Source organism: Vicia villosa, linkage group LG1, assembly GCF_029867415.1.
Source record: "Vicia villosa cultivar HV-30 ecotype Madison, WI linkage group LG1, Vvil1.0, whole genome shotgun sequence".
In the NCBI taxonomy this organism is placed as follows: domain Eukaryota; kingdom Viridiplantae; phylum Streptophyta; class Magnoliopsida; order Fabales; family Fabaceae; genus Vicia; species Vicia villosa.
The window spans coordinates 171,512,539-171,539,918 of NC_081180.1; positions in this window are offsets into that span (position 1 = coordinate 171,512,539).

Below are 27,380 nucleotides of genomic sequence, written 5' to 3' on the forward strand. Positions count from 1 at the left end.
AAGATGATATTCTTTCCCCCCTTTTTAGACATAATATGACAAAGAATAATCCGATGTCATAATATGCAGTGGAACACCTTCATGCAACACTGATGTACACGAGGAAGATGATGGGAGAAGACCTTTGTCTTGGAGGACCAATGGTGCCATAAGAGACCCCTTCCTTAGTCTTAAACCAGAAATCAAATCCTAGCTTAGACCCTGAGAGAGGACTTGAGTGAAAACTGTCCACCAGTCCTAGTAACTCAGAACACAAATCACAATTGTGTTCATAACTCATATCACAAATCACAACGACAATAGTTCTTATACTGAAGGTTGTATATAGTGGAACATCGTTATTGTTATTGCAGAAAAAACTGTGGTAGAGACCATCAACATCTCCAGCCCGTGTTTTTCTTTTTCTGAAGAGGTTTTGGTACAACAACCCATCACAATACCAAACCCAGACACGACTCATAAGAACACACACGAACGACATCTTGAGAGAGTTTGATTTCTGTAATCCATGGAGATGCCATTATATAGCCACTAGAGATTATAGGAAATAACGATGGTCTTTGGTCTTGTTCAACGGTCAAACGGTTAATTAGGAAACAGTTCCAAAAGCAATTAATCTTTCCAAAGCAGTTTTTGACTATTTTTCTGATAGGAGTTATCTTGAAATATCAGTGCATGCGTAGTCATTGATTGTACTTTACACCGACCACTGATTTGTAGATAAACTTCAAAACATATTTCCTTGTTTGACTTAGAAGATTCAGTGTCTTTAAACATGTCATGACATCCTGTTATACATTGTCACTTTTCTTCCTTTTAAGCACATAGCTCAAGATTCTTTAAAAGATTAAGACAAAGCATCCTACGGACCAAGTAACAGACTCCCCACTTACTCACTAGTCATGGACATAGACTTCTGTTGTTCTGAACACCTTGTGACTGTTAGACATACAGCTACCTCATTAGTGTAGAGAAGGAATTGTGGTTTCCAGTTGCACATGGTTAGATTTAACCATTGACAAATAACTGACAAAAATGTCACATTTTCTTCATGATGTTAAAGTATTTTTAACCAAGAAACTTTTCTTGACAAAAGAAGTTACTCCCCCTATCTGAGATAGTCTGAGCTTCTTCAGGAATCAGCTTGAAATGATGAATGGAAAATATAAGACGCATCTTCATATCTTCAAGAGCCGCACCCTCTGTTCAACTATCCTGCTGAACACACTCACTATATCAAAGTTGATCCTTTACATTAAATACTTACACCAGAAGTAAGATGTCTTAACATTGTGTCTGACATTTGTACTACTAGTTTTTTTTCCACAAGGTTCATCTCTTTCTTCAACAGACCCTTGTCTACTAACTTATCTCCTCCATAAATGATCAACTAATGACCTTTTGATACTAGAAGCACGCACAGAGAGGTTGCCACAATCTCAACATACAGAACTGCCACTTCTTGTACTCTGTTGAGCATAACCTTACCATGTTTGGATCAGATCATGGTCTGCTTAAGAAAATTCGAAATCCTTCTTAATATGGTGTTTCTCAATCTCACACATTGATTAACGTGCTCCTTGAACCGGAAGGATTCTCCTTTCCCCTTAGCTGTGTTGATCAGATCATAGAACTTTTGTCTTCATAGTCATTTTCACTAAGTGAAGTCTTCATCATGAAAGTAATTATGTATTGCCAAAACAAATTACTTACATCCAGACCAGAACCTGCCCATTCTAATCCACATTATGCTTGAACTGCCACTTTAGACAATAATGTCGCTTTTTCAAACTTCTAATGCACACTCCTAGTCCTTCTTCCAGGATAACTACACTTTGTGATGTTGACATCACTCAAGACATAAGTTTGTCTGAACTCAAACAAACTCTGACTATCCATAAAGATAACACTTATCTATAGAGGACTTGGAACACAAGAAACAATTTGTGTTCACGACACGAAACAAGACTCTTATTCTTTACCAAACAATTGTAAAGAATGACCTCAAACTTAATAATGTCTGAACACTACCCTTAAACCCTATGATTGTCTCAATTAGACAATCATAACCTAGACTCTAGACATTTCTCATATTCAAAAGAAGAACATGGGGGACTCAAACAAGACTCAAACAAAATGAAAAGACTCTATAAACCTGAGCAATTTAAACAACATACTTGGACTTTAACTAAAGTCTCGATCAAAAGATGTTATTTGAAGACGAACTGCACCAGGTGGACTTGTGCATAGGTTGGATCATGCACTAGGTCAGAGCAAGTGATACACACCTTCAATCCATGTTTTCGGATGATAATGCAAAGAAAATTCTTTGCTGGTCTTTGAGAATAAACATGATTTGAGTTATGTTCTGACATCTTGTGTGACTTTGTTCTTATGGCTTCAAGGTTAGTCTTTGAATGACTTTACATTAGGATAGAAGCAGAATAACATTATCTTTGATGATCTTCATACTATTTTACCCCCCCTGAGATATACAAATTTAGGACATTTTTTTATGTTCGTCCTTGAAGTTCCCTTCATTTGGAATTTGCCACAGTTTCCAAGTTTAGAAACCTCAGTTTACTTGTTACACAAGATTCAGATTGCCACACTCTGCAACTTGAAGTAGAAGAAACTATGATTGTATAACCATAAATTAATCTTCAGCATACTCGTCTGAGTCAGTTCATACAGACATTGTAAATATCCAGCTCCCATCAAGATATTTAACAGAATCAGTATGTTACACCAGATACTCTTGCCATTCTTCCTTAATGTGTGAAGATAATTGAGAACACATAGCTAGAAGAACTTCTTCTCAATCTATCATCCAGGTTCTAAACTCAATAAGTACTAAGTCTCCCGTCAAAGTACTTACCAGCTTTTCAGTTGGAATTTGCTACTCACACTAGGTCATTCTGACTGATTACCTCTTCAAATTTGTACTTTCTTCTCTTGGCAAATATACTACAAAGAAACTGAAGATCTTGAGACGATGTTGTGACATCAGATATGACATCATCCTTCATGGTTCTTGGTTAACATCCTTAATGTCAAATTGACAATACTCGGGGTGGGAATAGAGTAATCCAATTATCAGCAATATCCAGACATATCAAGGAATACAATAGCCAACATCTCAATAAGCTTTTCTTCAGACATTTATTCTGATTTTGAGATGATGGATGCCATAGTCTGTACCTATAGAGGAGATTCCCTCATTTAGGATGCCATAGGTAGTCTGTATCATTGATCAGTTAACATTCATCAGCTCTAATAAACCATGTCAATATGAGTGGACTTGAGAGATTACTCAAGTATCTTTGACACTTTAATCAAAGCTGTAAGGTTCTGCCATACATTCTGTTGAATATTCTTAACTCGAGAATCTTTCTTATACACATGGGGTTGCACAGAGACTATGCAGCGGAAAATAGTCATACTTCAACAGATTTCACACAATGCTTACTTCAAGTGTTAGTTGTAAGCATGACAACTACAGATTGATTTCTACTCAACCTTGCACAATTCTTGCTTCTGCACCAAGCAACAGACTAGACCTAACCAAAATCCTGACCTGATGAACTCAAATATACACAGAGATTACCTTATCAATATCTTCACTCCCACATGAAGGTTTTGATGTGATTCTTCTCTGTCCATAGATACCGGACGAATTAGTTCTGAAATTCAATTTCTTCACTCCCGCATGAAGCCTTTGGATTTAGCACTCCTTGTTCCAGCATCACAACTCTAGGTCTGGTTGGTCTAATCTTCCACACATAGGTCCATCCTCCACTTCTAGGGACCATACTATATGAACATTCCTTGTTCAAACAATCTTCTACCTTTACGACAACCAGAATGTATCCCTCGTGAATCTCATCCAGAAACAGACAAGATGCCTGCTCTGATACCAATTGAAAATTCTGGTATGACAGACTCGGATATCATTCACGATGTCAAGACATCTGATCTGTTATTAATGTAGCAGAGGCAAAATAGAAAGATCCCCCAATTTTTAATTACACCTAAACAGGAGTCAATGAGACCTGGGGTCACATATGTTCAGTCAACATAACCAGATTGTAAAGTTTATATGGTTCTGTAAAGGAACAGCTAACACTTCTGAACCTGATGTTATAAACGGTGTCATAACATCCAAGACTGAACAAACAACACAACACAGAAGAAAAATAACAGTTAATTGTTAACCCAGTTCGGTCTAACTACCTACTCTGGGGGCTACCAAGCCTGGAAGAAGATTTCACAATCAGTAGTACTATTTTATGTAAACAACCTCAGGTTTACAGATGAACAACCTCTGGTTTACCTAGTCACTACCCAATGCAACCTTTATCTAAGACATCCATCTAAGACAAGAGAACCTCTGCTCACTCCCTAGTGATACCTAACTGTTACAACCCTGTAACAGCTATTTACACAATTAACAATGAACAATAACTTGATCTTGCTTCACAGCTGCAATAAAAAATACAATACTCAACTCTTACCTACAGGTTTCGAGTGAGAACAATCACTTCTCTTACCTACAGGTTTCGAGAAGGACATGGGAGCCATCCCACAACCTGGGTGGTCTACCTATATAAACCCTAATGACTACATCTTTTCTAAAAAATGTTTTCTATCTAAAACTAGGTTACAAAGATTTCTATTTATAACCTGATCCCAGTTGGACTTGGGCTTACAAATCGCAGCACTCCTTGCTGTTACAAATCTGCAGAAATCTTCTGCTACAATCATGGTCTTTTTAATCATGAGTTTCCTAATTTATCTCCTAAATTAGAAATTTCCGAGTCTTCAATCTTCTGATCTGATTCTTCCTGAATCTTCAATCTTCTGATCTGATTCTTCAAATATTCTTTTGACCTTTAAATTTACGCCACATAGGATTACAAAATATTCCACGAATATCCTGAATCTGTTGAGTAACAAGCTGACTTTTCCTTCCAGTTCTGCAGGCGCGATGTCATGAGTTGATGTGATGACATTCCATATAACATCTTGCTTGTACCTATTTTGTTCTTTTTATATTTGCAAGATTACACTTGTATTATGTTTTACTGCTATTATGTTTTAGCCAAACATAGATGCCAACCAGCCAATAAAAGCACTAACACCTTATATGATGAAATCTAGTAAACATTATAAGAATAATAGATTCATACGTCAAGTTCATCCAAAATGCCGAGTTCTCTTAAAATCTTGAAGAAGGGTTCTTTGGCAAGCGGTTTTGTAAAAATATCTGCGAGTTTATTATGTGTGTCAACAAATGAAACTTCGACGTCTCCTTTTAGAACATGGTCGCGCAGGAAGTGATGTCGTATGTCAATGTGTTTGGTTCTTGAGTGCATGACCAGATTCTTTGTAATATTGATCGCACTGGTATTGTCACACTTCAGAGGAATGCATCCAAGATTTACCCCGTAGTCACTAAGTTGTTATTTTAACTATAAGATTTAAGCGCAACAACTTCCTGCTGCAATGTTTTCTGTTTCATCCGTGCTAAGTGCTATACATGCTTGTTTCTTGCATGACCATGATACTAATGTATTTCCTAAAATGTGACATGTTCCGCTCGTACTTTTATGATCAGTTTTGCAACCTGCATAGTCCGCGTCAAAATAACCAAGTAAATTACATATACTACCTTTTGGATACCATAGACTGACATTTGTTGTTCCTTTAAGATACTTCATGATCCTTTTTACTTCCATGAGATGAGGTTCCTTCATATTTGCTTGAAAGCAGGCACATAAACAAACACTAAACATTATGTCAGGACAGCTTGCCGTCAAATATAAAAGTGAACCAATCATACCTCGACACTTTGTAATATCAATTGAAACACCAGATTCATCTTGATCTACATATGTATCGGATCCCATAGGAGTAGACATTGTTTTACAATTATCCATATCGAATCTTTTCAGCAATTCTTTGCAATACTTGGATTGGTTGATAAAGATACCATCTTTTAATTGCTTGATTTGTAATCCAAGAAAATAGTCCATCTTACCCATCATAGACATCTCTAATTCTCCTTGCATTATTGATGAGAATTCTTCACATAATTTTTTGTTTGTTGAACCGAATATGATGTCGTCAACGTAGACTTGAACTAATAAAGTGTGATTTTTAATTTTCTTTATAAACAAAGTCTTGTCAACTTTACCTTTTTCAAAACCTTTTTCGCATAAAAAGTTGCTAAGACGATCATACCATGCTCTTGGTGCTTGCTTTAAACCGTAAAGAGCCTTGTTCAATTTGAATACATGCGAGGGATTCTTGAAGTCTTCAAAACCCGGAGGTTTTTTGACATAGACTTCTTCGTTTATGTATCCATTTAAGAAGGCGCTTTTGACATCCATTTGAAAAATCTGAAAATTTAAAGAGCAAGTATAAGCAACTAAAAGACGAATAGCTTCTAACCCTGCAACCGGAGTGAAAGTTTCTTCAAAGTCGATTCCTTTTTCTTGATTATATCCTTGAGCCACCAATCTTGCTTTGTTTCGAACAATTATTCCATTTTCATCAAGCTTGTTCTTAAACACCCATCTTGTACCTATGATGAGTTTATCACTTGGTCTAGGAACAAGTTCCCAAACTTGGTTCCTTTCGAATTGGTTTAATTCTTCTTTCATAGCAATTATCCATTGGTCCTCTCCTAAGGCTTCATCAACTTTGGAAGGTTCAATTTGAGAGACAAACGCCGTGTTTAAGCAAGCATCTTGAAGGTTTAGTCTTGTTGTAACACCTTGACTAATATCACCAATGACTTTATAAATTTGATGGTCTCTATGAGTTCTCCATTCCTTAGGTAGATCATTGATATTTGAATCTTGTTGAATAGGTTCTACTTGATTCTTATTGTTGACTTTGGACGTTTCTTCTTAAGATTCTGTTTGATTTTCATTGTTAACTTTGGAAGTATCTTCGTGATTCTCCGATTGATTCTTATTATTCATATTGGAAGAATCTTCTTGAGGAATTACTACTATATCTTCATTATCATCATCATCATTACAAATAATATCCTACTTGGAGGGATTAAATTCATCAAAAGATACATGCATAGATTCTTCAATTTTTAAAGTTCTTTTATTATATATTCTAAAAGCTTTACTAGAAAGAGAATAACCAAGAAAAATACCTTCGTCGGATTTTTCATCAAACTTACCAACATTGTCTTTGTCATTGTTTAAGACAAAACATTTGCACCCAAAGATGTGAAAATAAGCAATGTTTGGTTTCCTTCCTTTGAAGAGTTCATATGGAGTCTTCTTTAAGATAGGTCTAATATTAACACTATTACTTACAAAACATGCCGTGCTTACCGCATCTGCCCAAAAGTATTTAGGAAGATTTGAATCGCTAAGCATCGTTCTTGCAAGTTCCACAAATGATCTATTCTTTCTTTCCACTACTCCATTTTGTTGAGGAGTCCTTGGTGCCGAGAAATTATGAGATATTCCATGTTCTTCGCAAAATTATTCAAACAAAGCATTTTGAAATTCTTCACCATGGTCACTTCTTATGGAGGCAATTGTTAGTGACTTCTCATTTTGAATTTGATTTGTATATTTCTTGAACTCTTTGAATGCATCATTTTTCTGCACTAAAAATAATGTCCAAGTATATCTAGAGAAATCTTCAACAATAACTAAAGCATATACATTACCTCCAGACTTCTTGTTCTTGATGGACCAAATAATTCCATGTGTAACAATTGTAGTGGCCTTGTAGTGGACACCACATTCTTAGATTTGAAAGTTGATTTTGTTTGTTTCTCTTTTTGACAAGCATCGCACAGTTTATCTTTGACAAAATTTATCTTAGGCAATCCAATGACAAGATCATGCTTGATTAGTTTATTCAAATGTTCCATGTGAATATGAGCAAATCCTTTGTGCCAAAGTCATGAGTCATTGTTGTTCGTCATGAGACATTTTACCTTCAAAGATAAGTCATCAAGAGAAATCATAAATATATTATTAATTCTTTTACCTTTAAGTTTAACCTCATGAGCGACTTCTTCTTCTCTAAAGCATTCATCTTTAGTGAACTTGATCTTGAATCCTTTGTCACATAGTTGGCTAATACTAAGAAGATTGTGCTTTAGTCCTTCAACATAAAGAACATCTCCAATGGATGTGAAAGGTGGTACACCAACTTTGCCTAAGCTAAGAATCTTTCCTTTATTGTTATCTCCATAAGTAACATAGCCCTTGGCCTTAAGCTTTAAATTTGAAAATTTGTTGATGTCTCCCGTCATATGCTTGGAACAACCACTATCGAGATACCATAGATTTGATGTGGTCTTCATGAATACCTACAAAATAAATTAAGTTTTTTTAGGTACCAAAATTGCTTTGGGTCCTTCATAATTAGCACCTTTCTTTACCCACACATAATGCCCACTTGCCACACTAAAGTTTCTAACATAGCAAGCATTAGGTGTATGGCCACTTATACCACAATAAAAACATGTAGGAACAAAAATACTTCTATATCTAGGAACATAAGGTTTCTTTTTAGAAAATATTTTCTTAGGATGGTGATGAACCACTTTAGGCTTTTTAACTTTCTCTTGGGATGTTTGGTCACTAGCCTTAACAAAAATAGTTTTGTTAGAACTTGGTTTTGAGAACTTTGAATAACCAAGCCCACTTTTATCATTAGAATATCTTTGTTGACTAAGGACACCCTCCAAACCAATTTGTCCTTTTTCATATCTTTCAAGGACTCTCTTTAATTGGACAGTTTGAAAGGAAAGTGATTCACAATTATTACATGTAGATTTTTGCTTTTCGTTATCAACATATTGTTTCTTTTCAACCTCGAAATATTTTTGCATAGTATCAATTTTCTCTTCAAGAGATTTTATTTGTTTTTCTTGTGTTGATGTGGTTTTATTATAATGGTTTTATTTGTTTTTCTTGTGTTGATGTGGTTTTATACCCAATTAATTATAAACATGAAGAAAACCATTCAGGGAAGAAAAAGAATAATGGATACCATTTGATTTGAGTTCTTACGGTTGCTCCTCAGCATTTGATGCCGCCTCCCCAATACTTCGTGAAATTACGTCTGCATTACACTCCATAGGAATTCCAGTAGAACAGGTAAACATTAGTTGAATGCATGACACACTATGAGTTCTAACACATGCATCCCATTTTCTGAACATTTGTTTTTCATGAAAAAATTGTTGTTACACACAGAAACTGGAAAAGGCCAATTTGAAGTGGTTTTGGGACACACCATTTGCACTAAAGTTGCAGACAACTTAGTTTACACACGTGAAACTATTAGGGCAATTGCTAGAAAACATGGCTTGCTCGCAACTTTTCTTCCAAAGTAAGTGCCAATGTAACATGTGAGAGTTAGGGTTTTTATATTGCACAAACCTAAATATTTTGTAGTTAATGACAGTGCTTTGTTGTGATTTTAAAGGTACAATTTAAATGATGTGGGTTCTGGATGTCATGTGCATCTAAGTTTGTGGCAAATGGCAAAAACGTGTTTATCGCATCTGATGAAGCATCTAAGTATGGAATATCCACTTTGGGAGAAAAATTTATGGCTGGAGTTCTTCACCATCTTCCTTCTATTTTGTAATTTGTAGCACCACTTCCTATCAGGTTTTTGTTTATATTTGTGAGATATTGGATCGAACTCTAGTATAGCCGAAGGGTAGCTTCTTGGTTCGACAGTTCGACAGAGTTAAGCATGAAGTCGAAGGTTGTTCACATGCTGGTGTCGAAGTGTGCATGCTGTAGTCGAAGATGGGTCTAGCATGCAAATGTCGAAGATGCTAGGGTGGTTAGCATGTTAAATTAGGTTTTAGTGTTTAAACCCTAATTTGTTAAGTTAGCTTGTGTATTAAGTTGACTTGTGTAATGGGCCTTGCTGAAAAAGCCCATTAGTTAGTATGTTAGGTTTTATTATAAATAGCATACTAGTCTCTCATCATTGCTAAGCTGCAAATCTAATTTAGGGTGAGAGAGGTTATTTGTTATTCTTGTAAACTTGTAATCTTGTTTTAAGAGAAAGTAAAAGAATAGCAGTTATAACCAATTCTTGTGTTCTTCTTCTCCTCTCTAATTCCCTATTATACTTTGTTATTGGTATCGTTTTTCACAACAAATTGGTGCGGTGAGCATGGAGAAGATGTCTTCAACAAAGTATGAGATTGAAAAGTTCACCGGAGTGAATGATTTCGGTCTGTGGCGCTTGAAGATGAAAGCCCTACTGGTTCAGCAGGGATGTTTGGAAGCGTTGAAGGGAGAGGCAGCCATGAATGCTGCATTAACGGCAGCGGAGAAGACAACTATGATCGAGAAAGCACACAGCGCAATTCTGTTGAGCCTTGGTGATAAGGTTCTACGACAGGTATCAAAGGAGACGACGGCATCAGGGTTATGGGCGAAACTTGAAAGTTTGTATATGACCAAATCGTTGGTAAATCGACTCTACCTGAAGCAGGCTTTGTATTCATTCAAGATGGTTGAAGACAAAGTGTTGGCTGAGTAGTTGGATATGTTCAACAAGCTGATTCTTGATCTTGAAAATATCGATGTAAAGATTGATGATGAAGATCAAGCGCTGTTACTATTGTGCGCTTTGCCTCGATCACATGCTCACTTCAAAGAAACTCTCTTGTATGGAAGGGAGTCCCTGACCTTTGAAGAAGTTCAATCAGCCCTATATTCAAAGGACCTGAACAAACGAAAGGAGCATAAACCTTCGACTGTTGGTGAAGGTTTGGCCGTTAAAGGAAAATTCTTGCGAAAGAATGGTAAGTTCGACAAGAAGGGCAAAAGCCAGTCGAAGTCTTACAGTGGCGAAGCATCTGGCATTCGATGCTATCATTGTAAGAAGGAGGGTCACACAAGAAAGGTGTGCCCTGAACGCTTGAAAGATCATGGAGGTAAGGATAATGGCAATGCAGCCATTGTTCAAGATGATTTCGAATCATTTGATGTTCTTGTGATTTCAAGCAGTGACTAGAGAAGAGAGTGGATTATGGATTCAGGTTGCACTTGGCACATGACTCCAAACAAAGACTTGTTCGAGGAATTATGTGATCAAGATGGTGGATCAGTATTGCTGGGAAACAACAAGGCTTGCAAGATTGCAGGTGTTGGATCTGTGAGATTCAAGCTCCATGATGAGTTAATAAGGTTGTTGACTGAAGTCAGGTATGTTCCTGATTTGAAGAGAAATCTGCTTTCTCTCGGTGAATTTGACAAGAAAGGATATGTTTTCCAAGGAGAGAAAAGTATCCTAAGAGTCATGAAGGGGTCGAAGGAAGTCTTGAGAGGCGTGAAGAAACAAGGCTTGTATACCCTTGTGGCTGAAGTTGTAAGTGGTTCGACAAATGTTGTATCCACGAAACCTTTGTCGAAGACAGAAATCTGGCACATGAGATTGGGCCATGTCAGTGAAAGGGGTCTGGTCGAATTAGGGAAACAAAATCTGCTTGGTGGAGACAAAGTCGAAAAGCTGAAGTTTTGTGAACCCTGTGTACTTGGAAAATCTTGCAGAGTGAAGTTCAACAAAGGCAAACAAAGAACACATGGATCCCTTGATTACATCCATGCTGATCTTTGGAGGCCTGCAAGGTGTGCATCACATTCAGGAGCAAGGTATTTTCTATCCATAGTAGATGATTATTCCAGAAAATTATGGGTATTCATCCAGAAGACTAAGGATGAAACTTTTGAGAATTTCAAAAGTTGGAAGACTCTGGTTGAATATCAGACTGGCAGGAAGGTCAAGAGGTTGAGAACCGACAATGGCCTTGAATTTTGCAATGAGGCATTCGACAGTTTTTGTGCTGCCTCTGGTATTGGAAGGCACAGAACTACTGCAGGTACTCCACAGCAAAATGGTTTGGCTGAAAGATTTAATCGAACTATTTTGGAGAGAGTCAGATGCATGTTGACTAGTTCAGGGTTAAAGAAGATGTTCTGGGCTGAGGCTGTTTCGACAGCAACATATCTGATAAACAGATGTCCTTCGACAGCGTTAGATATGAAGACACCTGAAGAAGTTTGGTCGGGACATCCACCAGATCTCGACAAACTGAGAGTATTTGGCTGCGTAGCCTATGCTCACATTAGGCAAGACAAGGTCGAACCTAGAGCTCTGAAATGCATGTTCATAGGATACCCTGAAGGAGTCAAAGCTTATGGGCTATGGTGCCTAGAGCCAGGTCACAGGAGGTGTATCACCAGTCGAGATATAGTTTTCAATGAAGCTGAAGTGGCTTTTAAGAAAACTGATGATGTTGGTCGAAGTACAGAAACATTTGACGAAGAGATGGAACAGGTAGAGATTCCTGTTGAGGTGGAGCATGTTGATGCTGAATTGCATATCCCAGATGAAGTCGAAGAAGAAGCAGAAGATGCTGAAGTTGAGGAAACTGACGATGACTACCTATTGTCGATAGATAGGTCGAGAAGAGTCATCAAGACACCTCAGAGACTTGGATATGCAGATCTTATAGCTTATGCCTTAATCTCTGCAAGTGAGGTTCTAGACGAAGAACCTAGAGACTATAAGGAAGTTATGAGGAGTCGAAGTAAGACTGAATGGCTGAAGGCCATGGATGATGAGATGAAATCTCTTCATGATAATCATACTTGGGAACTGATCAAGAAACCTGCTGGGGCAAGGTTAGTCAGCTGTAAATGGATTTTCAAAGTTAAGGAAGGAATTGAAGGAGTGATGTCGAAAAGATACAAGGCAAGGTTAGTTGCAAGGGGTTTCACTCAGAAAGAAGGTGTCGACTTCAATGATGTGTTTTCTCCTGTTGTGAAGCATAGGTCCATTCGAATGTTGCTTGCCATGGTGGCGCAGTTCGATCTTGAACTGGAACAGATGGATGTGAAGACTGCGTTCTTGTATGGTGATCTAGATGAAACGATCCTGATGAGGCAACCTGAAGGGTATGTCGAAAAGGGGAAGGAAGATTATGTGTGCAAGTTAAAGAGATCTTTGTATGGGCTGAAACAATCTCCTCGACAGTGGAATAGGAGATTCGACAAGTTCATGGCACGCATAAGTTTCATTAGAAGTCAGATCGACCACTGCGTTTACTTCAGATTTCGACCTGGTAATTCATTTGTTATTTTGTTGCTTTATATGGATGATATTCTCATAGCAAGCAACAGTGTTCAAGATGTGATGAGGGTGAAGGCTGAACTCAATAAGGAGTTCGATATGAAGGATCTGGGAGCTGCTTCCAGGATTCTTGGAGTTGACATTCGGAGAGATAGAAAGAAGTCGAAGATATGCTTATCTCAAGAGGCATATCTACGAAAGATTCTTGAAAAATTTGGTATGTCGAATTCGAAGCCAGTTGTGACTCCAACAAACCCTCAATTCAAGCTGAGTATTGATCAGTGTCCCAGTACTGATGTCGAAAGAGCCTATATGAATAGCATCCCATATGCTAATATAGTCGGTTCTTTGATGTATGCTATGGTCTGTACTAGACCCGACATAGCATACGCAGTAAGTCTTGTAAGCAGGTACATGGCGAATCCTGGAAAGGCTCACTGGCAAGCATTGAAGTGGATTTTAAGGTACATAAATGGATCTCTGAACAGAGTCTTAATTTATGGTGGAGCCTTGGGTGAAGATAGTAAAGCAGCAATCGAAGGATATATCGACTCTGATTATGCAGGTTGTATGGATTCTAGAAAGTCTTTTTCTGGATATGTTTTCACTATGTTTGGCACAACAATTAGTTGGAAAGCAACTCTTCAGAAGGTTATTGCTCTATCAACCACTGAAGCGGAATATATTGCTCTCACTGAAGCTGTGAAAGAAGCATTGTGGCTTGAAGGTTTTGCAAAGGAGCTGAAACTTCAAGGTCAAGGTATCACTGTTAAATGTGATAGTCAAAGTGCAATACACCTGTCGAAGAATTCAGCCTATCATGAGCGAACTAAGCACATTGATGTGAGGCTGCATTTCGTCAGAGGAGTAATCGAGCGTGGAGAAGTCCAAGTGCTGAAGGTTTCGACTGAAGACAATGCTGCTGATATGATCACCAAGACATTGCCGAGTTGCAAGTTTTTCCACTGTATGTAGTTGATAAAGCTGCATGAAGAAAGCTAGTTTGTTCCCTTGATGTTGTAGAGTTAGATCCAAGGTGGAGATTTGTGAGATATTGGATCGAACTCTAGTATAGCCGAAGGGTAGCTTCTTGGTTCGACAGTTCAACAAAGTTAAGCATGAAGTCGAAGGTTGTTCACATGCTGGTGTCGAAGTGTGCATACTGTAGTCGAAGATGGGTCTAGCATGTAGATGTCGAAGATGCTAGGGTGGTTAGCATGTTAAATTAGGTTTTAGTGTTTAAACCCTAATTTATTAAGTTAGCTTGTGTATTAAGTTGGCTTGTGTAATGGGCCTTGCTGAAAAAGCCCATTAGTTAGTATGTTAGGTTTTATTATAAATTGCATACTAGTCTCTCATCATTGCTAAGCTGCAAATCTAATTTAGGGTGAGAGAGGTTATTTGTTATTCTTGTAAACTTGTAATCTTGTTTTAAGAGAAAGTAAAAGAATAGCAGTTATAACCAATTCTTGTGTTCTTCTTCTCCTCTCTAATTCCCTATTATACTTTGTTATTGGTATCGTTTTTCACAACAATATTGTTTATAACAACTCATTCTCCCAAAAACTATGCTTCAATTCTTTCTTTACATGATTACAACCGACTTCGTGGGGATCCTACGTATTATGGGGAAATGAAATTAGGAGTGCGCCATTAAGAGCTTCATCTCCGCCCGGAACTCCAAATGGTTTAGGGAGTAATTTTGAGTTCAAACCATTTGATGGTGTTGCAAATCCATATTAAGGCTTATCTACTATAATTGTTGCTGTCATTGATGATCTTCGTCGAAATCTTTCTCTTCCTGAACCTGTTGGTAAGATGGTATAATAACTTATAATTAGATACAGATGTTGGTAATAAACTTATTTAATGACTGAAGCAGATACGAGTCCAAATCTAGAAAACCTTCAAAAACTGCCAAAATCCCTCTCGGAATCATTGGAAGCTCTTAATAAGGCTGACTTCCTTGTGAAATGTTTTGGTGATAAGCTATTGACAGCCATTAAACTTGTTCACCTACATGCCCTTAAATTTATAAGATTTAAAGATATGAAAAACTTGTAACACTTGAATAGCTTTTTGGACACTATCACACACACCTACAACCCTCCACATCTCTCGGCCAAACTACAATGAGTAAGAGTAGCTCAATTATCTTTTGATGCGGTTAGATTTAGTTATCCAAATTGTCATGTATTCCTTCTTATCACAACGTTACATATGTTCGTGTTATTAATTAATTTTGTTTATTATCTTCATTCTTAATTCATGTTGTAACATATCTAATTATAAATTGATATATGTTTTGAAAATGATATTGAAAAGGACTTTTCATAAATAGATACAAAATTTTCATTGGTTAAACACTAAAATCTAGAGATGGAATTAGATTTAGCACTCACATACATTATTCGTGCTTAATGTTATCATATTGGTTAACTGGGTGAAAGTTCATTACTTAAGAAATGTGATTGATATCATATTGTTGTTTAGACATAAATAACATACATAGAGCGATAGGTGATGATAATAAATGTTTACTAGAATATGTATAACAAATTACGAGGGTACATTATAATACAATACTCCCTCCGTTTTTTATTATAAGTCGTTTTAGACTTTTCACACAGATTAAGAAAAATAATAATTGTTGTATGAAAATGAGAAATTATGAAGGTTTTTACAAAATTATCCTTCATTAATGACATGTGGAAGATAAATTTATATAATTGAAAGGAGAGAGAATAATAAATATTTAAGGATATAATAGGAAAAACAGCATTAATTATTCATTGGAATTGTAAAACGACTTATATTTAAATACAAAATATTTTTCCAAAACGACTTATAATAAAAAACGGAGGGAGTAATGAAATCTAATCCAAGTAATCTGACCTCATGTGTTACCCTTACTTACATTTACCAGCATTTTAACCTCATTAAATAAATAACTGTCTTTTAAAAACACTTTCGATTGTTGAGAGTCTTTAATATCGCACTAAACCCGGTGTATACCATACACAAAAGTTATTTATTTTTGTTCTTCAACATTTTTTTAACCATATTTTTCATGATGTTCATTCATTAGAGGATTCCTGAACACTTATAAACTATTATCTATTTTTAAAATGATCAATCAAAGAAATAAATACATAACATTAATGTATACGACTAAATAAGTCAACGAAATCAATTCATATAACACAAAAGTTTACTTTTTCATTAAACTTCAAATTGATCAACACAAGGATTTTAACTCATGGTAAAAAATAATAATAACAACACAAGACCCTAATCTTAAAATTTATAAATAGGAAATAAAATTAATGAACTACTTTCAGTCTTACACAAGCAAGAGAAATCTTTTGTCACGTTTGATTGTGTTATATTATTCATAAATGGTAGGTAAAAATACACAACAGAATGTGGTTCAACCTTCTTTTTAATGAACTATTTTTCTCTAAATTTTTTAACCATTTTCTCATCCCAATGAAGATCTTTTTATATCTGTTTCTCGACTATGATGATGTCTCCAGAGTTGGGTCTTGGAACTTTTGATTATTCAAGGGTTGGGCCTAAGGAATATGGCATATTCCCTTTATTTTTTAATATTTGTACTATGGTGGATTTTTTACCTTACAGCCATCCATTTGAAAAAAATTTCTGAAAATGTGTTGGAGCAGTAAAGCGGCAAGCAAAAAGTAATAGGTATTATTTATTACCGGGTGATATAGGTTATATCGTATCGTAGTCCACAGAGATTGGTAGAGAAAAACTGTCGTTCGACTATCTCACGTTCTAAGTTTCATGATTCGGTGCAGAAAGGTAAATGCGGGAAAAGTAAATAAAAGCAAATAAACAATCTTAATAGTCTAAGAGAAATAGTTATGGAATTGCATTTAGTTCTACCCGTCGAATACTTAAATCTGAAGATCTTATCGCAACACACTCACAATACGCATCAAAATCACCAGGCACCATTCGAGATGCCACATCAATGTCCATGTCTGAAACACCGACAAATGCTCAACCGTGCTATTCACATCAGCGATGTCTCAACCGACACAAACAACACGGAGGCATTAAACTCGATACCCATTACGATTATTAGCCCCAAATCTATTTCTACAATTCAGAAACTAATATTTATCATTCCTAATCAAGATCTATGATGTCCATTTCTGCAACAACACAAATCCAGAGCATTTAAGCAAAAAGATCAAGAACAACAACAATGATGATTTGTAAAGTGAATATATAAACGATCCCAAGATCAACAAATGTACATACAATAAGAGTAGAAATATACATACAAAACTCACCATTGGAATGAAACATAGGGAAGAAACAAGATGACCCGGAAACTCTCACCGTGTCAAGGCAATCGAGACAAATCCTTAGCCAATCCACATGATGTAGCACCCAATGGTGTTTCCTAAGCCTCTAAACTATCAAAAATGGATTAGAGCTCTTCCATGGGAGAAAGAGATGATCAAAAACCTAAAAAAATCTGATTTTACAACATATATACAAATACTGAAGTCGCAGACCGCGCTAAGCACGCCTACCGCGCTAAGCGGGCTGTCCTTTATTTTTCTTAAACAGCCAGACCATGCTTAGCGCCAAAAACCCGCGCTAAGCGTCCAACTTTCTGCCAAACTTGTCAAAAATGCTCCCAGACCGCGCTTAGCGCGATCAAGCCCGCTTAGTCCGCTCAACCGAAAATTGAAAACTTGTTTTGGTCATAACTTGAGAACCGTAACTCCGATTTGCGCCCTGTTCGAAGCGTTGGAAAGCTTATTTCATGCTATATCTAACAATGAATAAATTGCAACCAAATTGATGATTTTTATCATCCTTATTTTGAGCCTTGTTCGCCGAAGAATTGTTCAAAATCGCGCGTTTGAAGCGGTGTCTTTGACACTTTATTCCTCGAAGCTCCGAACACGCATAAATACCTACAAAAATACAACAAAACTATCAAACAGTACATATTTATGGAAAACGTAACAAAACACAAACGATACAAATATACACAAAACGGAGAATTATTTAAACGGTATTAACAAAAAGTCTCGATAAGTGCCACTATTTACATACACAAAATAACCACATTTTGGCACTTATCAAACTCTCCCCAACTTGAATTTGTTTTTCCTCAAACAAGGCCAAACACTCAAATCACAAAAGTAAAAATCAAAGAGTCAAGAATCAACAAGATTTGGACAAACGAAACAATTGTACGGTTCAAACAAAAACGTACCAACAAAGTAAATACTTACCACAATCCTACAACGACAACATGAAAATGAAACGGATCCTAAGTACAAAAATCATACAAAACATTCTAAAACAAAACAAGCTCAATCACGAAACACGCCTAGCAAAAATTCAACGGTAGATGAAAAACACTGAAAGGTGAGGACTTTGACACACACCCGAAAAACTTGCAAACAATAGACAAAATTATGCACTCATCCAAAAACAGTATTGAAAATGCAACGGCACGAATCACAAGGGCTTTAAAGGTTGTAATGCGGCTCGGTTAACAAACAAGTGATAAGTCCTAAAGCTAATCGAAACAAAAACTTGCCTAAACCTAAGGGAGTAATTACTTCCACAAAGTTTCAAACAAAGGAATTTCAATCCAACTTTTCTCTTCATCACAAGTTTAACACCAAACACAATACTTATTGACACAAATCTTATTCCAAACTCTTTTTGTTCTTTTCTTTTTCAAACTTTTTTCTCTTTTTTTTCTTATCTTTTTCACATTTCTTTTCTTTCTCTTTTCACAAACTCATACCAACCACAATATTAGCAAGCAAACATCCTCTCCCCAACTTGAATTCAACCATAACATAAAGTGAATACTCCCTACTTTCTTTGGCAAGGTAAAAATTCAAACTATAAATCATAATTGAGGGTTCAAGAAAAATGATAATCAAAATCCATCAAAAAGGTGAACTATGTCTCAAGTTCAAAAACAAAATGGACAATGACAAAAAGGCTCAAAGGGGTTACGAATGGTCACACACTCACAAGGTAAATTGACATTTGGCTATGGTAGTTGTGCTCAAAATCAAACAAGTGCCTTGATCACTTTCGTGCATTCACAAAATCAATACAAACGAAAGATTAAACATAATAATATCCAGTTAAAACAAGAAATGTTGGTCACTCGCATATGTATACAATGGAAAGCCACCTCACATTTATGGTAAAAAAAAAGGGAAACTAATGTGATTCAAGTCATGAGCAAGTAATGCAAAAAGAATGAGTAATATGAAATTTGTACAAATGAAAAGTCTCCTAAACAAGTTATGCTATAGCGCGATAAACGAGTACCTTGCGATATACAAATTCGAACAATCATTACCGCACAATTGGCATGTTGAATCAATCAAAATTGAAGAATTACCAAATGCGACTTCAAGTAATCGGGCCAAAATTTGAGTCTAAACAACAACAAAAGAATTAAAATTATAACTATAAAATACAATACTATAAAGCCTTAGTGGAAGTGGGAAAAAGGCGAGCCGAGTGAACAATTAAAAAGAGTTCACTGGCCAAAACTCCCAGGCCGCGCTAAGCACGCTACACCAGAAAAACCAGAAAACCAGAATTTCCAATGCAACCTCCACTTACCACCTACACTACTCATTTACAGAAGAGTAAAATAGAAAAATATACAACCGTTGGGGTGCCTCCCAACAATCGCTCTTTTTACGTCATTAGCTCGACACCTTTATTGTGCACGGTAGTAGCTTCCTCTATGATATGCCAATGCTCTCGCGTCAACGCAACCTAAAGAAAATGTCCTAACCACACACTTAAAAAAACGTTACGAAACAATACAATTTACAACAAAACGTAAACAACACATATGTGCACATACTCAAACAATAAGAAAAACACAATTTACAACAGATTGGTGAAATAACTAAACAAGTTGAAAAGTGAAGATTTTGAAATTAAGAGCTAATCTGAGTTCAACTTGTTTAGTAAGTTCACCAAACGAAATGAAACAAGTATAACTATACACAAATATACAAGTATGAGTATATGCACAAAATATACGATATGGACATATTTACAAAACTTAAAACACAAAACCATCGCAATGCGATTAATCTCAAAACCAATCCCCGGCAACGGCGCCATTTTGTTGGAGCGGTAAGCAAAAAGTAATAGGTATTATTTATTACCGGGTGATATAGGTTATATCGTATCGTAGTCCATAGAGATTGGTAGAGAAAAACTGTCGTTCGACTATCTCACGTTCTAAGTTTCATGATTCGGTGCAGAAAGGTAAATGCGGGAAAAGTAAATAAAAGCAAATAAACAATCTTAATAGTCTAAGAGAAATAGTTATGGAATTGCATTTAGTTCTACCCGTCGAATACTTAAATCTGAAGATCTTATCGCAACACACTCACAATACGCATCAAAATCACCAGGCACCATTCGAGATGCCACATCAATGTCCATGTCTGAAACACCGACAAATGCTCAACCGTGCTATTCACATCAGCGATGTCTCAACCGACACAAACAACATGGAGGCATTAAACTCGATACCCATTACGATTATTAGCCCCAAATCTATTTCTACAATTCAGAAACTAATATTTATCATTCCTAATCAAGATCTATGATGTCCATTTCTGCAACAACACAAATCCAGAGCATTTAAGCAAAAAGATCAAGAACAACAACAATGATGATTTGTAAAGTGAATAATTAAACGATCCCAAGATCAACAAATGTACATACAATAAGAGTAGAAATATACATACAAAACTCACCATTGGAATGAAACATAGGGAAGAAATAAAAAACTATCACCGTGTCAAGGCAATCGAGACAAATCCTTAGCCAATCCACAAGATGTAGCACCCAATGGTGTTTCCTAAGCCTCTAAACTATCAAAAATGGATCAGAGCTCTTCCATGGGAGAAAGAGATGATCAAAAACCTAAAAAATCTGATTTTACAACATATATACAAATACTGAAGTCGCAGACCGCGCTAAGCACGTCTACCGCGCTAAGCGGGCTGTCCTTGATTTTTCTTAAACATCCAGACCGCGCTTAGCGCCAAAAACCCGCGCTAAGCATCCAAATTTCTGCCAAACTTGTCAAAAATGCTCCCAGACCGCGCTTAGCGCGGGCAAGCCCGCTTAGCCCGCTCAACAGAAAATTGAAAACTTGTTTTGGTCATAACTTGAGAACCGTAACTCCGATTTGCGCCCGGTTCGAAGCGTTGGAAAGCTTATTTCATGCTCTATCTAACAATGAATAAATTGCAACCAAATTGATGATTTTTATCATCCTTATTTTGAGCCTTGTTCGCCGATGAATTATTCAAAACCGCGCGTTTGAAGCGGTGTCTTTGACACTTTATTCCTCGAAGCTCCGAACACGCATAAATACCTACAAAAAGATAACAAAACTATCAAACGGTACATATTTACGCGAAAACGTAACAAAACACAAACGATACAAATATACACAAAACGGGGAGTTATTTAAACGGTATTAACAAAAAGTCTCGATAAGTGCCACTATTTACATACACAAAATAACCACATTTTGCCACTTATCAAAATGCCACCCCCCAAATTTAAGTCCCAAAATGCCACACTTTTTCCCCTTTTCTGAATTTTTGCAGAAACTTTTTCTATGTGCAGCAGGTGGCCGCCGTTTGAAACGGAGGGCTTATAAAGGCCTTCATATGGCCGCCGTTTCAAACTGAGGGGACCATTTTTTTTTTCGTTTTTTGTATTTTTCATAATTTTAAATGTTTTTTAAATAATGGTTATTATAAATAATTATTAAATAATTATAATTTAATTATTTAAATAATTTAAATAATTAAAAAATAAATTTTGTCAATAAAAATTATTTTATTTTAATACATAAAAGAACAATAAAATTTAAAAAATATTGTAAAATAAAAATAATTTATTAATAATGGTTAATAATATTTTCCGCCAAAGTAAAATATTGTACTATACTTTTCCTCCAAAAATACTGGTAGAAGAGGTCCGATCTCCTATAAATATAGGTATATATGTGAGGGTTGAATTATCAATTTTTGTGTTGTTGTTACTTTCAACAGTTACAAATCATGTCTGTTTGGGCTGTAGTGTTTTTTGAGGAAGGCGAACACATCAGGGTTTATCTGAAACCGCATTGGGATTTTAGTAGAATTGTTAAAGCCATCAACACTGGGTTTCGACAACTTGATGGTCCTACCCGCAAAGTTAAACAAATAGATTATCGTTGTCCATACATAACCTTGACAGATGCAAGCCCATAAGGCACCTACATGTATTATTGGGATCGTGTGAAAAATGATGTCGATGTGGATCTAATGTTTTGGACATACAGTGGAGAAGTTAATCGAGGCATTCAAGATCCACTCGTTCTAGCAGTTATACTTGAGTAGTTTAAATGGTGTATGTTGAGTGAGTCTTCATATGATGTAACCGTGCTTGAAGTATGTATTTTGCTGCTTTGTTTATCTTGTTGTAATCTAATTTTAAATTGTCATGTTGTTATAAACGTTATTATGATGTTAGTAGAAGTTGAATATTCTAATTAGAGTTGTCATTGATGTTGAAAGAAAGTACAAGGCAGTGATGAAAAGAAATCAACATAAAAACTTAAACACAACTAAGAAGATGGTCCAGCTCGGTTTGGACATGTTTTGCGATAATGTCCGAATTCACAAATACCACATCTTCTTTTTTCCTTCTCATAATCATCCATTTATGTTCGTATGCGGGTACTGTTTGGCGGCCTTTCTTTCGTCTTCTCATGGCCTCATTATGGCAAAGAGTGTCTCCTTCGTATCGAGGCCAGTCAACCTCAGTCCCCACCCCTATGAAACTTTCTTCGTAGACCTTAAACACGTTAACGGCCTTGAAGACATCAGCTATATGTACAGAATAGTCCTGATGTATGCTCGTGCATGCTGCAATGACATGTGAGCAAGGCACGTGGAATGTTTGAAATTTTCCACACTCGCAAGTTTGATTTTTAAGGTCGACGTTGAAATGACGGGTAGGTCGACACTCATTATGGTTCATAGTTTCCTCCACCAAGAAGCAGAACCTTAGACGATCAAATTGCCTAATGTGATGACTGCTTGCTTTGGCAGCCTCCTCTTCAATACCTTTCAGGCAACTTTTGGTATATCGTTGTCCAGAACCCAATTTTTTTGTCCATTCATGCCCTCTTCTACCAAATAACTCACACATCCTAAAGTATGTTGATCTTACCAATGCTGTAACAGGTAGATTACGAGTGGCCTTCAAGACTGAATTCATTGACTCTGCCAGGTTGGTAGTCATGTGACCCCATCGTTGCCCTCCATCAAAAGCTCTGCACCATTTTTCTCTTGGATTATTTTCTACCCAGTTGTATGCATCCATTTTTCTCAATGGTAATGCTGTAACCGGTCCTACCGAAGTAGACTTGGACATGTGGGAAGAATTTTTGGGCGTTCAACCACCACGTATAGCTTTAAAAGGTCAGAAGATTCTAATCTCTTGGCTTAAATCACTATTAGCTAATAATCTGGTAAATGAAAATTCAACTGTGGGACACTTAACAACATACACTAAAATTTTTAATCTGCTTTTAATTGGCTTATCCCTAATGCCCGATAAAAGTAGTAAACATGTGCGCATCATGTGGGTGCCATTGCTACAACATTTGGAGGAATGCAATACATATAGCTGGAGATCGGCCGTGTTAGCATATCTTTATAGGGAAATGTGTAAGTCGGTAAACATGGAAGTCGATGGAATGGGAGGGTGTGTTGAACTGCTCCAAGCTTGGGGATATACTCGATTGCCTTTTTTAGCACCCATCACTCCGGAGCTACCATCATATTTGTACGTTGCGAGGTTCATATTTTTTTTACAATCTTTTTTTATTACTTATTATATTACAATTTTTTAACATTATATGTTCTTACATTTAATTTATTCTTACATAGGTGGGCTGCAAAGAAGGAAAAATTGAAGGATACCCCTCGACATTGTCTCCTTGGATACCGTAATCTCATCGATCACATGGTCCATGGAAACGTAAAATATCTATCTATCTCTATTTTTTTTACACCGTAAATCACTTCAATTTTATTATCAATTAAATTTTATTTTTACTCTGCAACAGTTTATATGGAGACCATATATCAATTTACTGCCCCTGGATAATAACGACCACACAATTTGGAATGCGACCGTGCCGATCATATGCTTCTAGATTGTCAAATGGCAACAGTCTGATAGGGTGATGTTGCAATTTGGGTTCCATCAACAAGTACCGCCCCAACCACGTTGCGTAAAAGAACACCATGAAATGACGATGAAAGAATCATGGAGAACTCCGTATACTCAATTGTACCATAGGGAGCATCTAAAATGGAGAAATGTGGCCAAACATTGCCTGACTGGACCTACAGTTGACCCACAGTCTATGCCAACTCACGACTATATGACTTGGTATAGATCATTACCGTATATGTATGCTTCTGGAAATCAATGGCTTGTTGATCCACGCATTCAACCTTCCTCTTCCCAAATGGCACCTACCCAACCACAAACATTCAACAACCCACCATTCGCACAACCCTCCTCGTCCAACATATAGGACCAACCATCCCAAAATTACCAAACACAACAATAATAACAACAATCCTCATACAATCCTACCCAACACCAAACTCAGTACACCCCATCGCAACAAACCAATTACCCTTTCCAAACACCACAACAACCAATACAGTTCATGGGGGAGACAACACGTTTCAGGGCAGGTCTGCAATTCTGCAGGGTTGTTGTAAGGCTAAAAACAACTTTTCAGAGTTTTGTCCTCTAGCGTCCATCCTTATTCTTTTAACTTTATAGCTCACTGTTTTTTTATCTTTCAAACTAGTCACATCAACCTTAGTGTTATCATTCTAACCTTTTACTAGCATCTTCTTAATCAAAGTGCCCTCAAAGCTACTCATGCACATAAATAAACAACATAAAAGCTAAAAGAAACAGTACCTAGTGTCATCATCACTAATTATGCTAAATATAACCAAAAATGAATAAACACTAAATAAGTATATTTTTGCTAACTAATTCAATAATTAATGGCTTAAATATCTCATAATAAAGGATTTACCAGTGAACATTTTCATCATCAGTAGAAAACTCACCCAAAATAAAATTTGGGAAATTAGGGGGCTGGTTGTTGATTTCTTTCAAATTTCCAAAGTTTCCTTTAATCCATTTGCATTTGCAGTAGAAGGTCCCATAGAAGTTTCTCTTGGGTTGTTGATGATAAAGGTTGTGAAGGTTCTTTTACTCTCAATATGTTCAATATTGCATCCTTCTAAAACCAATCCATGGAATTGGTATTCACATCAGTAACGTTTCTAGGCACTCTATGTCTTTTACAACGGGTTTTTATCAAACAAGGGAATTATGACATCCATTATTTCCTTTTTTGCACATACTTGTATTTCTTAATAGATGATCTTGGCAATGTTGATTGGTTGGTAGGTTGTGATGCAATGAAGGAGAATAAGTCTTGCTCTATTTATTGTCTCATTATGGGTGATAGGTAATTCTGAGAGTTCTAAAAATTAGTACCACACCTTTGTCACAAGTTTCAAGCTTATTCTAAGGACTGTCTCATCCACAAACTTTTTTTCCATCCACTTTGTCCTAAGCCAACAAAGAGATTCTTTGATGGCCTCCATGTCTTGTTCGTCATCATTTTTAAACAAATATAGGAAGGAATCTTCAATATCCTTTATTCCCCTCAACATATTCAGTGTAGCCTCAAAATACTGGACTATCTTTTCTCTAATTACAACTTATGGTTTCTTCTGAGTAGGGTTGAGTAAGTTAGTATAGAAATCCTTGACTCACTGTTTTTGTAAAAAGTGAGGTGCCTTAAATTTTCATCCATTTGTGCCTAGTAATGACACGTCAGATCTTATCAATAAGACCTAAATCATTATCTTCTAGATAAAGGATGAACCACCTCTCAGCGTGAAGGGTTATATTCTCAAATATACTATTAAATCTTATATAAGCATCAATATTGGTGAATATTTCAAAGTCAGACATGTTCGAGTCTAAAAATTCAATGTTTGTGGATGTGTTCTTTCTTGCACGAGACTTTTTCTTTTGAAAGGTACTACTTTTCTTTGTTACATTGTTCTTTTGTGAGGATGGGGTAGTTTTTTCTGAATTTTTGAAATTGATAGAGAGAGGGGGGGGGGGGGGTAATGGGTGTAAAGATAGTTCCAACTTTTTAGGGTTGAGAGGGGTGGAAGAGAGAGACCCCAATGTAGTTTTTTTAGGGTTGAAATTTGAAAATATGATGAATGGATGTTATCGTTATAGTATTAATAAAAACAAATTCTTGTTATTTTCCAAAATTTAGTTACTTCTAGATACAGTGAATGGGACAGAGCAATTATTATTGTGCAGACATCCTACGACGCAACAGTGACTGTGACAATCTTATTTGTAGACTAGCCTAAAAGGAGATATCCCTGTCGGGGTTTTATACGCAATCATATAAGCCCATAAAGCATGATCAAAGTGCCATTACCGATCCTTTCTAGAGGAATTTACCCTTTTTCAATATTCTCTTAATTTATCTATTAGATAACTCAGCTCGTATACTACTTTGGGTTGTGGAAACATTGGGTTTGACACCATATTTGACCATTAAACCTTCAAATAATGTATTACAGAAATGAGTTCCCTTATAATTGGTAATTGCTTTAGGTGTGCCAAATATTGTAAAAATAATTTTGACTAAAAACTTAGTTACCACCTTGGCATCATATGTTGGTGTTGTCACTTCCTATATCCACTTAAACACATAATGAACAACCACAAGAAAATATAAATTTCCAAAATAGTATGGAAGACAACCAATAAAAATATACCTCACACATCAAACAATTCAATGTCTAGAATATTTGTAAGGGTTATATCTTATTTCGTGGAAATATTCCCTACTCTTTAACATCTATCACAAGGTTTATCAAATTCATTGTCATCTTTGAATAATGAAGGCCATGAATAACTAGATTGTAATACCTTAGCATTAGTTATGACACCTCCAAATTATCCTCCATAAGGTGCACCATGGCTATGTGATATGATCAGATGCATCTATAGCTCAGCTACACGCTTCATTA